The sequence below is a fragment of the Equus przewalskii genome, chromosome 11 (assembly GCF_037783145.1).
Source record: "Equus przewalskii isolate Varuska chromosome 11, EquPr2, whole genome shotgun sequence".
NCBI classification, from domain to species: Eukaryota; Metazoa; Chordata; class Mammalia; order Perissodactyla; family Equidae; genus Equus; species Equus przewalskii.
This window is the reverse complement of record NC_091841.1, coordinates 31,717,228-31,732,429: the sequence shown is the minus strand read 5'-3', so window position 1 is coordinate 31,732,429 and position 15,202 is coordinate 31,717,228. Positions and strand designations below refer to the sequence as shown.

General features: G+C 62.1%; 1 long non-coding RNA gene across 1 annotated transcript; it reads left to right on the top strand.

The window, feature by feature from the left end:
* Positions 1 to 10,688: 10,688 nt before the first annotated feature.
* Positions 10,689 to 13,386, top strand: LOC139074404 (uncharacterized). Its single transcript, XR_011523996.1, has 5 exons — positions 10,689 to 12,085; positions 12,169 to 12,294; positions 12,375 to 12,496; positions 12,578 to 12,706; positions 12,788 to 13,386. It is a non-coding gene; the product is annotated as an uncharacterized lncRNA (long non-coding RNA).
* The last annotated feature ends 1,816 nt before the right edge of the window (positions 13,387 to 15,202 follow it).

Sequence of the window (15,202 nt, the reverse complement as noted above, 5' to 3'; positions counted from 1 at the left end):
TTGTCTGGGTTAAAGAGTGTCCCCTCAAAATCCATGTGCACTCGGGACCCGTGAGTGTGACTTTATTTGGACAAAGGGTCTTTGCAGATGTAATTAAGTAAAGACGAGGTCACACTGGAGTAGGATGGACCCTAAGGCCAATGACTGTGTCCTTATAAGAAGAGGGACTTTTGGACACAGAAACACAGACACAGAGGAGAAGCCATGTGAAGACAGAGGCAGAGACAGGAGTGATGGATGCACAAGCCCAGGAGTGCTGGGAGCCCCAGCAGCTAGAAGAGGCAGGAAGGATCCTCCCCCAGGCTCTTCAGAGGGAGCGTGGCCCTGTGACACCTCAATTTCGCACTCCTGGCCTCTAGAACTATCAGAGAGTCCGTTTCTCTTGGTTCCATCTGCTCAGGTTGTGACAACTTCTCACAGCAGCCGTGGGGGCAGTGAATGCGCACCTCAGAGCCGAGGACTCGGGGACGCCCAGGATGAGCTGGTGTCCTCACCCAGGCAACTGTGCCCGCACCTGGCCCAGGACCCGGGGAGCTGGAGGAGGAGGCGTGGCAGAACCAGGGGAGCCCGGGTGCCAGCATGCTGAGCGCCCGGTGACAACTTGCACGAGCTGGACCAGGCCTGCGCCCTCCTTCTGAACACAACGTGGCCACTGCTCTCCTCCTACCACTCGGATCTCAGCTGTCTGAGTCAACTCAGGCCACCATCACAAGTCACCATAGACAGGGGACTTGACTGCAGACACTCATTGTCTCCCGGTCCTGGAGGCTGGACGTCCGAGGTCCAGGTGTCGCGGGGCTGGTTCCCCCTGAGGCCTCTCTCCTTGCTGTGTAGACGCCGTCTTCTCCCTGTGTCCTCACACGGTCGTCCCTCTGTGCGTGTCTGTGTCCTCATCTCCTCCTCTGAGGACACCAGTCATATTTGAATAGAGCCCACCCTAACGACCTCATTTAACCTTCATCACCTCTTTAAAGACCCTCTCTCCAAACACAGTTACAATCTGACGTCCTGAGGGTCAGGACTCCGACATATGGATACTGGGGGACGCAACTCAGCTCACGACATCAGACAATGTCCTCACGCAGCCGATTCACCCCAGATCCGTCCAGGAACAGGAATTTTGGAGGATGCAGCTCCAGCTTTGCTTGGTGGACACAATAGAAAGCAAACTCTAACCCTCACCACAGCTACGCGACCCCCATGCTATGTCGAAGCTCCCAGAATGGAAAGCTGTGAAGAGTGAAGACAAAGACGCCTGCGGGAAGGACCCCTCCGAGCCGCGCTTCAGGGGTCATGGACATCGGCCATTTCTGCAAGTCCCGTGCCCCTCCCCCGGGCGCAGGGCATGGGACTCAGGCCAGCCTGATTCTGCCCCCTGGGTCCAGGATTGTGACATACCCTTGCCAGGTGAGAACTGGATTTCCGGGCCACAGGGTTGATGCAGGGTGGCCATGTGACCTGAGCTTGGCCACGGGCTCCATCTCTGGGGCCTTTGCTGGGACCTGTAGGAAGGAAGGCATCTTTCCACTATCAGGCCACATCCATTTCCTGGGGCGTCTGGAACAGGTGACCACACAACAGGAATTTCTTTTCTCCCGGTTCTGGAGGCCAGAAGCCTGAAATTGCGGTGTCGCTGGGCCGCACTCCCTCCAAAGGCACTAGGGGAGCACCCGTCCTGCCTCTTCCAGCTCTGGGGGGCTCCTGGGCTTGTGGGGGCCTCACCCCAGTCTCTGCCTCTGCAGTCACCGGACCTCCTCCCTGTGTCTCTTCTTGGCTTTTCTCTTATAAAGATACCGGTCATTGGATTTAGGGCCCACTCCAGTAATCCAGGATGCTCTCGTCTCGAGAGCCTTGACGGAATAGAGCTGTGAAGACCCTTCTCCCAGTTAGGCCACATTCACAGGTTTGGGGTCGCCGGATGTGGACACCTATTTTGGGGGGCCACCATCAGCTGGCTGCAGATGCTTCAGTGGAGGATTGTAAACCTGGGGCTGCCAGCAGCTGCCGCGTCACGGCCTGGGGACAGACGGCCTTCTGAAAACCAGCATAAGTGAGCATGGGTGCCGAGAGCTGCCAAGGGACATCTGGGGACAGGGCTCTGGGATCCAGCCTGTTCGCTGAGGCCAGTTTGAGAGGAGCTACAGCCACTTGCAGCCGAGTCCTGTTGGGTCCCTTCGTTGGTCACAGTGGGAGGAAGAAAAGGATGAGTGGGCCTGGCTGCCTGGGAGAGGGTCCCGGAGAGACTGTGCAGGTCTCCTTCTGCCCCAGGAGGACCTGTCCAAAGTCTCGTCAGGCCACCCCACCAGCAGGACGCCAAGCATGGGAACAAATGGCTTTTTCTGACTGTCAGTCTAGCCCCAGCTTCTAGGATGGACCAGGCCCAGTGGAGCAAGGGGGACAGATTCCAACGCGGCTGGCCTGTTCTTAGTTTGGCCTCTTCTCCTGCTCTTGGCCTCAGAAAGGCCCTGCCAGGCACGAAGCTGGCTCCTTCTCCCCGGGGACACCCTCAGCCCCTCTCGGTGGCAGCCCCCAGCGCTCCTCATTGTCCCCCAGGTGCCTCTCCCTTCAGGATCCTACAGCCAGGGCCCAGCCACCTCTGTGTGCCCCCAGTACCCCGTCCGGAGCAGTCCTGTCAGTCCAGATGTAGGTGCAGCTGCCATGACAGAGAACCCCAAGCAGCCCTCAGCCAGGCCCAGTCGGCTGCTCTCGGCTGCAAAGTCTGAGGGTGGACGTCACAGGGCCAGCCTCCTGCTGTCTTGCTGCTCTGCCCCCTCCACAGAGGTTCCATCTTGGGGTCTGTGATGGGCTGAACTGTGTCCCCCCGCCAAATGCATATGCTGAAGTCCCAACTCCCAGGACCTCAGAATATGACCTTATTTAGAAATAGGGTGGTGACAGAGATAACCAGTGAGGTCCTGGAGTGGGGAGGGCCTTTAATCCAATAAGCTGGCGCCCACACAAGAAGAGGAGAGAGACACAGGGGGAGGAATGCCGTGTGAAGACCCAGAGACCCGGGAAGAACCTCTTGCAAAGATGGAGGCAGAGACGAGAGAGATGCCCCACAAGCCGAGGTTTGCGGGCCGCCGCCAGACGCGGGAGGCCAGCCTGGAACGGATTCTCCCTCAGAGCCCGCAGAAGGAACCGACCCTGCCCACACTCTCGTTTTGAACTCCTGGCCTCCTTAACCGCGAGAATAAATTCCTGCTGTTCTGATCCACCCAGTTCGTGGGCCTTAGAGATGGGAGCCCTGGGGAACCGGAACTGGGCCCATGCTGGCTGCCCCAGCTCATGCCATCTGTGCACGTCCCCCAGCCAGGGAAGAGGGAACAGAGGCTGGCACCTCTGGACGCATGGCCAGCAGTCACGCACAGCACCTGTGCTTTTGGTCAGAAATCAGTCACACGGCCACACTTAGCAGCAAGGGAGGCTGGAAAATGTAACAATACGACACTATAGCCTCTAGAAGCTTCTAACAGAAGATTCCATTGGTATGTAAGGAGGGGAGCAGAGGGAGGGGACAATTAGCAGTATATGGCATAAGGGGCTAGAACAAATGTCTGGGGGATCCACCCACACGTCTGTCCCTTGGCCCAGCTGCAGGTGGTGCACACTGAGGCCCTTCGAGCGTTCCAGGAGGACAGCGGCTCTGGGTTCCTGCTGCTCCCTCAGGGCAGGCCGAGGCGGGTCGGACCGCCGCTGGGCACTGGGTTGTTGGGTGTCAGACAAGAAAGTTTGGGTTTGCTTAAAGAAAGCCCTCATGTTTCTGGCGTGAAATGTGCGTGCTACATGGCCCTGCCGGAGGCGGTGGGTGCATTTTACAGCCAGGATGTGGAGGAGTGCTGCGCTGGGTCTGACGGGTGCTAGGGACCCAGGCCTCTCCAGGCGGCAGCTGAGGATGAAGAGAGAAGGTTTCTAAGCAGGAGTTGAAGGAAGCAGCGGACAGGGGTCAAGGAGGCATTGGAATGGCCCCCAAGCTTCCGCCGAGACGCAGGTTGCCCTGGCGCCCACACGGACGGCGCAGGGATGGTTTGTGCCATGACAGTTTGTGCCGGCCAGGTGCGGGGCGAGGCAGCAGCTCCAGGCTCAGATGACGGCAAGCAGTCAGCTGGAGTGGACAGGATTGGACCCAGTGCTGGAGAAGGACGGCGGCTTCCCAGGGACCCCAGAGGCCTGGGCCTGGGGGAGTGCGTGACCTTGGCTGGCTCGCTCAGCTTCTCACTGCTGCGTTGCCAGCTCCTTCCTGACTGTGCGCTGGGCACTCGGGTGTGGCATCCCCAGGGTTCCCAGGAGGAAGATGCACAGGCTGGCATGGCACAGCCACACAGGGGCGGCACAGGGGCTGTCTGGGTGCTGAGGAAGTTGGCCAGGTCTCCCTAGGGAGACCTGGAATCTGAGTGGGACGGGGCTGGATGATGTCTGGAGTAAAGGGCACGGTCAAGGCCCAGAGGTGAGAGGAGCCAGAGTGAAAGAGGGCAGATCCTGGAAGCTTTGGCCAACTACAGTGAGAAGGGAGGGAAGGAAATATATGTGTGCGTGTATTTGAGAGGTTAATACCCAGGTAGAAAGTTGGTACGCAGGTGAAAGGTTGGTACCCTGGTGGAGGTTGGTACCTGGGGGGAGGGTGGTCCCCAGATGGGAAGCTGGGACCTGGATAGGAGGCTGGTACCCAGGTGAGAGGTTGGTCCCCAGGTGGGAAGTTGGTACCCAGGTGGGAGGCTGGTATTTGGGGGGAGGCTGGTACCTGGGGGGAGGCTGTCACTCAGTCCTGCTGATAGATGCAGCCCTGGGGCTGGCAGGATGGAGGGAGAGGGTGGGGGGATGGCCCGGCTATCAGAGGTAGAAGTGATTATCTTGTGACTGATTAGATTTGAAGGGTGAGGGAGAGCCAGCCTCAGGGCGATGAGGCCAGGAGAGCCATTTCTAAGGGAGGAACACTGAGGGAGGCAAGGTTGGGGGAATGGCTGCTGGACTTGGGGCAGGCAGAGCCATGGGCACATGGAGCTGCCAGGGGGATGCCGGGAACTAGATAGGCCTTTGCTTTGAGTGGGAAGGTTTTGCTGGGCCGGGAGTCAGAGGCACAAGTGCTGGGAGCAGCCGTGTGTGGGCAGAGGAGCACAATGGGGTGACAGCAACAAGCCAGTGCCCGCATCGGCCGGGCACCCCACTTTCCATGGCCCCGTGAGACCTGTGCCAACTGCGCTCTTGAGTGTCCCACGGCCTGTGACACTAGCTCATCACCCCATCTGGAACCCTCCGCTCCTCTCCTTGCTGCGCCATGCCTGGCTCTCCACGCCCTGCTCCTGCCTCTGCCTCCCCTCCTGACTCAGTGATGCTCCTGGAGCTCTGACGGCCGACTTCTCCCTGGCTCCAGGCTGGACCTCTCCACGTTTCCTTCCAGGGCAGTGCGTCCTTGGTGCTCCTGAGGTCCAGAGCAGCCTCTGTGATTATCCAGTCTTATTTCCTCCTGAGCCTAAATGGAGCCCGGGCTCCCCCACCCTCCGCCCCCACCCCAGACTTGGAACTCGGAGCTCCAGGGGCCATTCCCAGCTCCGCAGAGACATCTGCAAGATGAGTCAAATTGCCACACTGTACCCTCCAGGCATGGCTTCTGTTCTACAGAGATGCAAATGGTGCATTAGGATGCAAACAGCCTGAGGTCTCAGATCTCTGGCAAATACCTCCCAATCCTCCCCAGGGGACTCAGGGAACAAAAGAGGGTGCCCATCAACCCTCGGGAGTGCATCGATACTGGGAGGACTTCTGCACCCAGCACTACAACCAGTAATGGCGATTACCAACGGGAGAACTGTAGGTCCGCCCGGGCGCCCATGCACTGCTGGGAGCCCAATGGCAGGCATGGCACAGCTGGCCTGGCTCCTGTGTCACCTGGACCAAACGGAAGGTGACAGCAGACACTTGGAGGCACGAGGGGTCTCCTGTGGCCTGGGGCACACAAGACTGGGAGCTCAGGGGACAGAAGTCAGGGACAGGAGCCCAGGTACAGACGGAGACCCTTCCTACAAGACCCCCAGCAGCACCAGGGGCCTGGGGCTGGCTTGCCAGGCACAGGAGGATTTCGGGGCCAACCCCAGAGCTGGTCCCACAGCCTCAGCGATGCCGAGTCGGTTGTGGGTGTGTAGACAGCAGCGGCCGCGAGGCGGCAGTGCAGACCCACACGCCACTACCCGAGGCGGCTGAGGCCAAGTCCACCGGCACAACGTCCCGGGTCCACCCGGGTCCGGTACCGCAGTGGTCCACGAGGGTCGTCAGGAGACCGGGCGCTAGTCCGAGCCACCCCACCTCAGACAGCCACCCCATCTGAGGCACCCCCGGCCACCACACGGTTGAAGTTGGGGAGATGGGAGGGAATAATTGGGGGCGATGAGGGACTCCCTGTGCCTGGGATGACCCCAGAGTCGGCTTCGGAGGGAGACCCCACACGGCCTCCCGCAGTGCAGGGTCCTGGGGGCTGCCTTGCCGAGTGCAGGAGGATTTCTGGGTCTTCCCCCTTGGTCTTGGGCCGACCCCGCCCACCCAGCGCACCCCCTGTATGATGCCAAGTCAGTTGTGGGTGTGGAGAGAGCAGCGGCCGCGAGGCGGCAGTGCAGACCCACACATGACCGCCCGAAGCCACGCGGTCTCGGGTCTACCCCACAGCGTCCCGGGTCCGCTCGGGTCTGGTACTGCAGTGGTCCACGTGGGTCATCAGGGAGATGAGGTGCTTGTCTGAGCCACCCCAGGAGCATGTCGGGCCACATGGCAGCCCCACAGCCACGGATCCCCTTCTGAGGCTGTCAGCGTGGTGCTGTGGGACCCACATCAAGTCTCCAGACACGATGACGGTCATGAGTGCCGCCAAGCCTGGGACTTTGTGCACCCAGCCCAGAGCACTGACCCCACCAAGGACAGCTGCCCCAAACTGGGCCCTTAATTAAGCCAGTAACTGCCTCCGAGGGGAACACTCAGAGTTCCTCAGATCCTAAGCGGCAGGCATTAACATTTCCATTCAATTCAGGTGTTTGAGATGCTAAAGCTCTGGGCGCGCCGCCTCTCGGTCCTGCTACAGGTGGTCCTGCTGGTTGTCTGAGCGCAGCCACCGATGTGGGGTGCTGCAGACACCGCAGTGTCCTGGGGGATTGTGAAAGGGTGGGGATCCCGACAGGGTGAGCGTGCTGTGTGACTGGGGTCCAGCTCCCCGCACTGTGCTCTGGGCTCATCACGAGCGCGTGGAGGGGCATCTCCCACCCAGAGCGCCCTGGGTCTGCCCTGGAGCCCATGCACTGCTGGGAGTGGAATCCCAGCCGCGCCCCAGGACCACGGCCCGTTTCCCCAATGCCAGGGAAACGAGACGGGATACTTGGGAACTGAGGGGTCCCGCGTCTTGGGGTGTGGAGGACGTGATGGGGAGCCTGGGTGATGGAAAGCCAAGCTTGAGAGGAAACCCATCACACGAGACCTCCAGCAGCACAAGGTCCTGGGGCTGACTTGCTGGGCACAGGAGGATTTCGGGGCCCTCCTCCTTGCATGGGGTGCGAACCCCCGAGCTGGTCCCACTGCCTCAGCGGTGCCAAGTAGGTTGTGGGTGTGTAGACAGCAGCGGCCACGAGGCGGCAGTGCAGACCCACACGCCACCGCCCCAGGCGGCTGAGGCCAGGTCCGCCGATGCGACCGCCTGGGTCCGGTACCGCAGTGGTCCACGAGGGTTGTCAGGGAGACCGGGTACTAATCTGAGCCACCCCACCTCAGACGGCCACCCCATCTGAGGCACCCCCGGTTGCCACATGGTTGAAGTTGGGGAGATGGGAGGGAATAATTGGGGGTGATGAGGGACTCCCTGTGCCTGGGATGACCCCAGAGTCGGCTTCGGAGGGAGACCCTTCCCACACGGCCTCCTGCAGTGCAGGGTCCTGGGGGCTGCCTTGCCGAGTGCAGGAGGATTTCTGGGTCTTCCCCCTTGGTCTTGGGCCGACCCCGCCCACCCAGCGCACCCCCTGTATGATGCCAAGTCAGTTGTGGGTGTGGAGAGAGCAGTGGCCGCGAGGCGGCAGTGCAGACCCACACATGACCGCCCGAAGCCACGCGGTCTCGGGTCTACCCCACAGCGTCCCGGGTCCACTCGGGTCTGGTACCGCAGTGGTCCACGTGGGTCATCAGGGAGATGAGGTGCTTGTCTGAGCCACCCCAGGAGCATGTCGGGCCACATGGCAGCCCCACAGCCACGGATCCCCTTCTGAGGCTGTCAGCGTGGTGCTGTGGGACCCACATCAAGTCTCCAGACACGATGACGGTCATGAGTGCCACCAAAACCTGGGACTTCGTGCACCCAGCCCAGAGCACTGACCCCACCATGGACAGCTGCCCCAAACTGGGCCCTTAATTAAGCCAGTAACTGCCTCCAAGGGGAACACTCAGAGTTCCTCAGATCCTAAGCGGCAGGCATTAACATTTCCATTCAATTCAGGTGTTTGAGATGCTAAAGCTCTGGGCGCGCCGCCTCTCGGTCCTGCTACAGGTGGTCCTGCTGGTTGTCTGAGCGCAGCCACCGATGTGGGGTGCTGCAGACACCGCAGTGTCCTGGGGGATTGTGAAAGGGTGGGGATCCCGACAGGGCGAGCGTGCTGTGTGACTGGGGTCCAGCCCCCCGCACTGTGCTCTGGGCTCATCACGAGCGCGTGGAGGGGCATCTCCCACCCAGAGCGCCCTGGGTCTGCCCTGGAGCCCATGCACTGCTGGGAGTGGAATCCCAGCCGCGCCCCAGGACCACGGCCCGTTTCCCCAATGCCAGGGAAACGAGACGGGATACTTGGGAACTGAGGGGTCCCGCGTCTTGGGGTGTGGAGGACGTGATGGGGAGCCTGGGTGATGGAGAGCCAAGCTTGAGAGGAAACCCATCACACGAGACCTCCAGCAGCACACGGTCCTGGGGCTGACTTGCTGGGCACGGGAGGATTTCGGGGCCCTCCTCCTTGCATGGGGTGCGAACCCCCGAGCTGGTCCCACTGCCTCAGCGGTGCCAAGTCGGTTGTGGGTGTGTAGACAGCAGCGGCCGCGAGGCGGCAGTGCAGACCCACACGCCACCGCCCCAGGCGGCTGAGGCCAAGTCCGCCCGCACAATGTCCTGGGTCCGCCCGGGTCCGGTACCGCAGTGGTCCACGAGGGTCGTCAGGAAGACCGGGCGCTAGTTCGAACCACCCCACCTCAGATGGCCACCCCATCTGAGGCACCCCCCGGTCGCCACACGGCTGAAGTTGGGGAGATGGGAGGGAATACTTGGGGGCGATGAGGGACCCCCCCGTGCCTGGGATGACCCAGAGTCGGCTTCGGAGGGAGACCCTTCCCACACGGCCTCCCGCAGCGCAGGGTCCTGGGGGCTGCATTGACGAGTGCAGGAAGATTTCTGGAGTCTTCTTTCTTTGTCTTGGGCGGACCGCCTGTGTGGCGCCGTCAGTTGTGGGTGTGGAGACAGCGGTGTCCGCGAGGTGGCAGTGCCAACTCAGGCTTCTCCGTCCGCAGGAGGCTAAAGTCGGGGTCTGCTTAGGGCCAACTGCGGGGGTCTGCCCCATCCTAACTTGAGGGTCCACCTAAGGCAAGGTCTTGGGTTGCCCCACAGTCAATCTGGAAGTTCATCCATGACAAAGGCTGGGGTGTCGGGTTTGGCAGGTGGGCACCCAGCACTTCATGGTAGGGTCCATGGGAACAGAGGGTCTGCCCCGAGGTCCCCCCCAAGTGCAGTGAAGCCTGGTGAGCTCCAGGTCCCTTGCCTAGGTGCGTCCCCCCATGGTGCCAACACCCGAGATTTGGAGAGTGAACCCTGTGGACTGCAGGGCCCCAACACCCACCATAAGATGAAAGTTGTCACCAGAGGGACAGGATGGCCAAGGGTGGCTGGGGGGACTTGAGGCTCATGTCTTTGTTCTGTTCCTGAATCGGCGGCACCCCAGGCGGGCGGGTGTGTGGGCTGGCGGGGACAGAGCTATGAAGCTGCCTGGCTCAACGCCAGGGTGCGCCTGCGAGCGCAGAGCACAAAGGGTGAGAGCTGCGTCCAGAGAGGGGAACACAGAGGCGAGGGGACCCGCGGCGCCCCAACCACAATGGCAAACGGCCCCGTAGAAGCCACTGTGGCTGCAGCAGTCACCATCAACCAGACGGCTGCCCACTCTGGCCCACTGAGACCCCTGGGTGCTTCCCTCGGCCCCACCTGAGCCCTGACACCCCCCACCCACACACCCCACGCGACTGCTCCCCGTGGACTCCCGGACCCTAGGGGCATGGGTGGTCTCAGCCACGCTGGTGGCAGAAAGTGGCTAAGTCCCGCCTGAGCCCCCGGGGGCCCCAGTCAGGATCCCCACTCTGGGCTGAGTGCATGCCCAGTGCTGGCTGTATGGGGAGCAGGAAGCGTGATCTGTGCTGAGGGGACCCGACTGTCTTGACCTGGGGGGAGGGGGAACATTTGGGACGATGCCAGGCCCTGACTATGGGATGCCAAAGGAGGGGAAGGGAGAAGGCCGTCTTTGGAGAATTCTGGACGGGGGGTTGAGGAAGTGTGCTGGACCTTCCCAGTTGGAGGTGGGCCTTGCAGTGTCCCCCCACCCCCAGCACGGTCCCAGCTCCCATTGGCTGGCAGAATAGGGCGGGAATTCTGGGCGGGGCCACCCCAGTTAGAAAAAGCCCGGGTTAGGGCCGGGAGCAGGGAGCGGGTGGGGGGAGGTGGGGAGATGGGGGGGTCTGGGGGAAACTGGGGAGGCGGGGGAGCCGAGGGGTAACCAGGGAAGCGTGGGGTACGGGGGCAACCAGGGGAAGATGGGGCTGGGGTACAGGGAAGCTTGCATGGGCCAAGGATCACCTTGGAAACCCGGAGTCTGGCAGGAGCGACGAGGGGCTGAGGGGCTGGCTTGGGCAGGGTTGGCAGGCACCTGGGAGCGTGGCGGGAGTGTGGCGTGGGCTCCCAGGTGTCCGGGAGGAAGGGTGACATCGGCATGGGTGTGACGGGCCAAGCTGGGTGTGCAGAGGAAAGAAGGGGGAGCCAGACATTCATCCCGGTCAATTTTGGTTTTCAGGACGTGGCGGCTGGTGGACGAGGGGGAGCTGGAGAGGGGTTCGCCCCCGGGCCTGGGGCAGTGGAGGTGTAGCTGCAACCGTGGGCAGGTGAGTCCTCTTCTCCTCTCTGGGCCTTGCTTCGCTGGCCTTCTGCAAGAAGGAGGTTTGGGGAGCAAGGACTGGTGAGGAGAAGCGGCTGACCTCCCGACAGAAGGGCGGGAAGAAGGCAGGGTGGTTAGAACAGGTGACATCGTCTCGGGGGGAGCTGAGACTGAGCAGGCTGGGGGGGCTGTGGGCCCGTCCCAGGTGGAAAGAGCATTTCAGGAGGGCAGGACGGAAGATGAGGTGGGGCTGCCAGCAAGGGAGGTGCAAAGGCCACCACCTCCAGGGAGGTGACAGGTGGCCGCAGGGATCCAGCACGTGTGGGGCGTTCCAGGCCCGGGTCGGACAGGACGAGAAGGGGGATTCAGGATACAAAGGGTCCCCAGCCGCTACCACATCTCACCCACCGCAATTCATTTAGTAGCAGGTACAGGAGCGGCTCTGGCACGGGCCTCCCAGGCCCGTGCCAGAGCCTTGAGGGCCGGAGAGCGGGAAAGAAGGTGCAGTGCGCGGGGAACCCGCGGCAGGACGTCACCCGGAGGGAGTTGCGGCCGCAGGTACAGGGCTCCGGAGTGATTTCGGCAGCAAGGAGGCTGCTGGGGGCCCAGCCTGCGGACGCGCCGTTCCCACGCGGCACTGCGGCCCAGGGGCTGGCGCGGAGAGGGCCCACAGTGCACTCAGTGACACTGTATGCCTTCACCGCTCAGCCCCTGGGACTGGCACGGCAGACAGGACAGCACCCAGGGGGGTCAAGGGCGCTGGCGAGACCAGACTAGGCAAGACGGGCGGGGTGGAGTGAGTGCGATTTCTCGGGGGAGGAGGTTGGGGCGCAGGCAGGGGTGAGGAGCGAGCGGGGCCTGGACTCCGGAGCCCGCGGCCAAGGCGGGCCTGTGCGGGCGGCGATGGAGCAGTGATCGGTGCCTCTGCGCTCGGACTGGAGGCGAGGGTGAGTGTCCAGCCCACCAGCCCTCCTGACCCCCACTTGCTGCCTCTGCCCCCTCAGCCAACGCCTGTCCATTTTCTCCACAGCCAGGTCTCCAGTGGGGGTGGACGTGCCCGCCAGCCACCGAAGGCGGGTGCCAGGATGTGCTCAGAAAGACATGACATGGTCCGGTGTGACGGTGAGGATGGACGTGACGGTATCCAGCCTTCCTGGTAAGTGCAGGTACAGGGCGTGGCCCCCCCAGGCCACCCAGTGCACCTGGCCTCACTCATGACCAGTCTTTCTCCCGTAGAACATCTTTGGCTGGCCCCGGGGGCGCTGCGACACCCGGCAGGTCTCTGTTCCTTTACTTTCCTGAAGGAGTCAACACACTACTGCTGCTCTCTGGACCCCAAGAACCCTCAAGATGACAAGGTGAGACGCCCCCCCTGCTGCACACGGGGTGGTGGGCACGGGGCCAAGGAGCTGGGGCGCTCACTCTCTCCCGACCCACAGAAATGGTGCTACCCAGCTCATGCCTGGGCCTTGGAACCCGGACTTCTTCAAGTCCCTCTAGCTCTGACTCAAGAATATGCTGCATTCTGGAACCACTACACTACTTGACTCAGGAATCAGCTCTGGAAGGTGAGCGTGGGCACCCCTTCCAGAAGCTTCCCCAACCCCGCCCGCCCTGCCCCTACTCACATGTCCTGTTGCCCCCTGCAGGTTAAGCTAAAGGAACCAGATGGACCTGCCGCCAACACCACCGGAAGTGAGCAGCGCCCACGGCTGCCCCACCCCCACCTGGGGACTCGTCTTCGTCTTCATGGCCACCCCTGCGGGGCTGGAGACCACCGCCAGCCCCCCACGCCCCTCACTACCATCTGCCTCCTCTCCCTGCTCTTCTTCATCCTTTCCTTTTGAATTTTCACTTCTTTTTCTTCTCTGTCCTTTGCTCAGGAGACTCAGAGCATCCGTGACTCTGTTTCCCCCGTCCCCCTGAATTCAATTTGCACTAAGTCATTTGCACTGGTTGGGGTTACGGACCCGCCTTGAGTCTCTGAGCGAGTATGCAAGAAAACTGCCGAGTGTGCTGGGCCTCCTTTGGCCTGTGCCGCGCCCTCGCCCCCCTGTCGTCCATCTCAATCTGGGGGTGACTGGGTGCGGCCGCGTGTGTGAGGCCCCGCCCTCCCCTTGCCTAGTCTGGAAGCTCCGACCATCTGGAGCAAACCTTGAAGCATTCCATTGTCCTTCTCGCTTTGCGCCCCCCCTCACCAGGGCTCCACCAGGAGTCCTGGACTCATCAATAAATACAGTTACAGCAATTTGTCTCTAGAATTGAGTTCTTTGCCTGGGGGGTGATCGGGGAGGGTGGGGGGACATGAAAAGGGCATATGGGACAGGGAAGGGACATGAGGGATAACAAGGGGCTATAGGATGGGGAGGACATATGGAGTGGGATAAGGCCCACATGGAGACCGGGAGGGGGACTGTGGGACCCCAGAGTCCTTGCAAGGAGAAGTGGGGGTGGGGGTGGGAGGTGGGGGGTGGGGGGAATGGCAAAGGGAGTCCTCAGCCATGAGAGCTCGGGCCATGAGAGCTCAGGCACCACAGAAGTCTCCCCAAAGTCTGTCCAGCCACCCAAAGTACTTCCTGGACAACACCCCTAGGCACCCCTGAGCCCTTGGCCCAGACCCAGGAGGCCTGGTGTGGGGGATCAGCCTGTGGAATCATCCTAGGGGGGCGGGCTTGAAATGCAGGAGCGACACGCAGCCCAGGCCAGGCAGCAGCGCTGGGGGCAGGGCCAGCCACACCACCGGGGACACTGGGGAGCCCATGGCCCCCCGCCACTGTCATCAACAGCCTTGCTATTGCAAAGCGCTCCCATGGGCCTCAAACTCAGGGGGACTAGAGACGTCCCCTTCCCACACACACTCTGCTGTGGTGAGAGCTGGGGGTACGCACAGAGGGCAGCAAGGAAGAGATGCAAGAGAGTCTACTCGGCTGCCGTGAGGGGCGTGGGGAGGGGTGCCCAGCAGGGGTGAGCTTCCCAATAGGCAGGTGAGAGTGGAGCAGAGGTGAAAGGGGGCAAGGGGGATAGAAAGGGGTGAGGCAGGAGGGGGATGGAGGTGGTGGGGGGCGAGGACCATGATGGGTGAAGAGGTGAGGGAGGCGGGGAAATGAGGAGATGGGGGGTGAAGGGGCTGAAGGGAGGACACAGGATGGAGGGGGGCAAGGGTACACAAGAGTGAGAAGGTGAGGGGAACCGGGGGGACGGGGGGCCCCATGGTCAGAGTCTTGCCGCTGAAGCCCCCAGGACCGTGTCCTACAGGCGCCTGGCCTTGGGTTTGCTCCCGGGTACAAGTGCAGTCCCCATGTGGGATCGTGGTTGGCGTCCCCATACAAGACAGCAGCCAAGTGGCCTCGGTGTCTCTGAACCCCCAGCCCCTGGCCCCCTAGCTCCTTGGAGACTGGCTGTGCAGATGCTGGGAACATGAGGGAGCAGCTCTTGGAAATAAGGCTGGGGTCCTGGCCCTTCCCAGTGCTCAGAGCAGCCAGGAAACGCAGGAAATGCCTGGCCTGCTGATGAAGACCAGAGAGCAGAGGCCTGGAGACTCGCCCCTGCGCCGGGGCCTTCCCCACGCCCCGGCCCGCGTGGACTCCCTGCCCTGACTCCGGGCCCGCAGCGCGACGCCGTCCCCACAGCCTCACCTCCTGTGGACTCCCCACTGTCCCCCTGTGTCTGGGCTCCCCTCTGGGTCCTCCACCCCTCCTGACAGTACAGAGGACATGGGACTTCCGGTGCTACAATGGGGACAGTCCTGGCTAGCCGGGTGGGTGGGCACCACAGCACGCAGTTGGGCTAAGGTGTTTTCCCAAGACTGGGCAGATGGCACCCCTGGGTCCCCTGAGAGCCTCCTGCCATCTCCTGGAGCTCCCACAGTCGGTGGGCAGCGCACATGGGCAGGCCGCATCCATCTCCAGGCCGCCGGCTGGTTTGACTCACCCAAGTGGGTTTTGCCGGTGGGATGAAGGAACCCATCCATTAGGTGTCAAGAGTCAGGTCTATAAACGGCCTTTATTATAAACATCCGTGTCTGCGGGAGCTTTGCAAAGCTGGGCCTCGGAAGATGAAAGGCC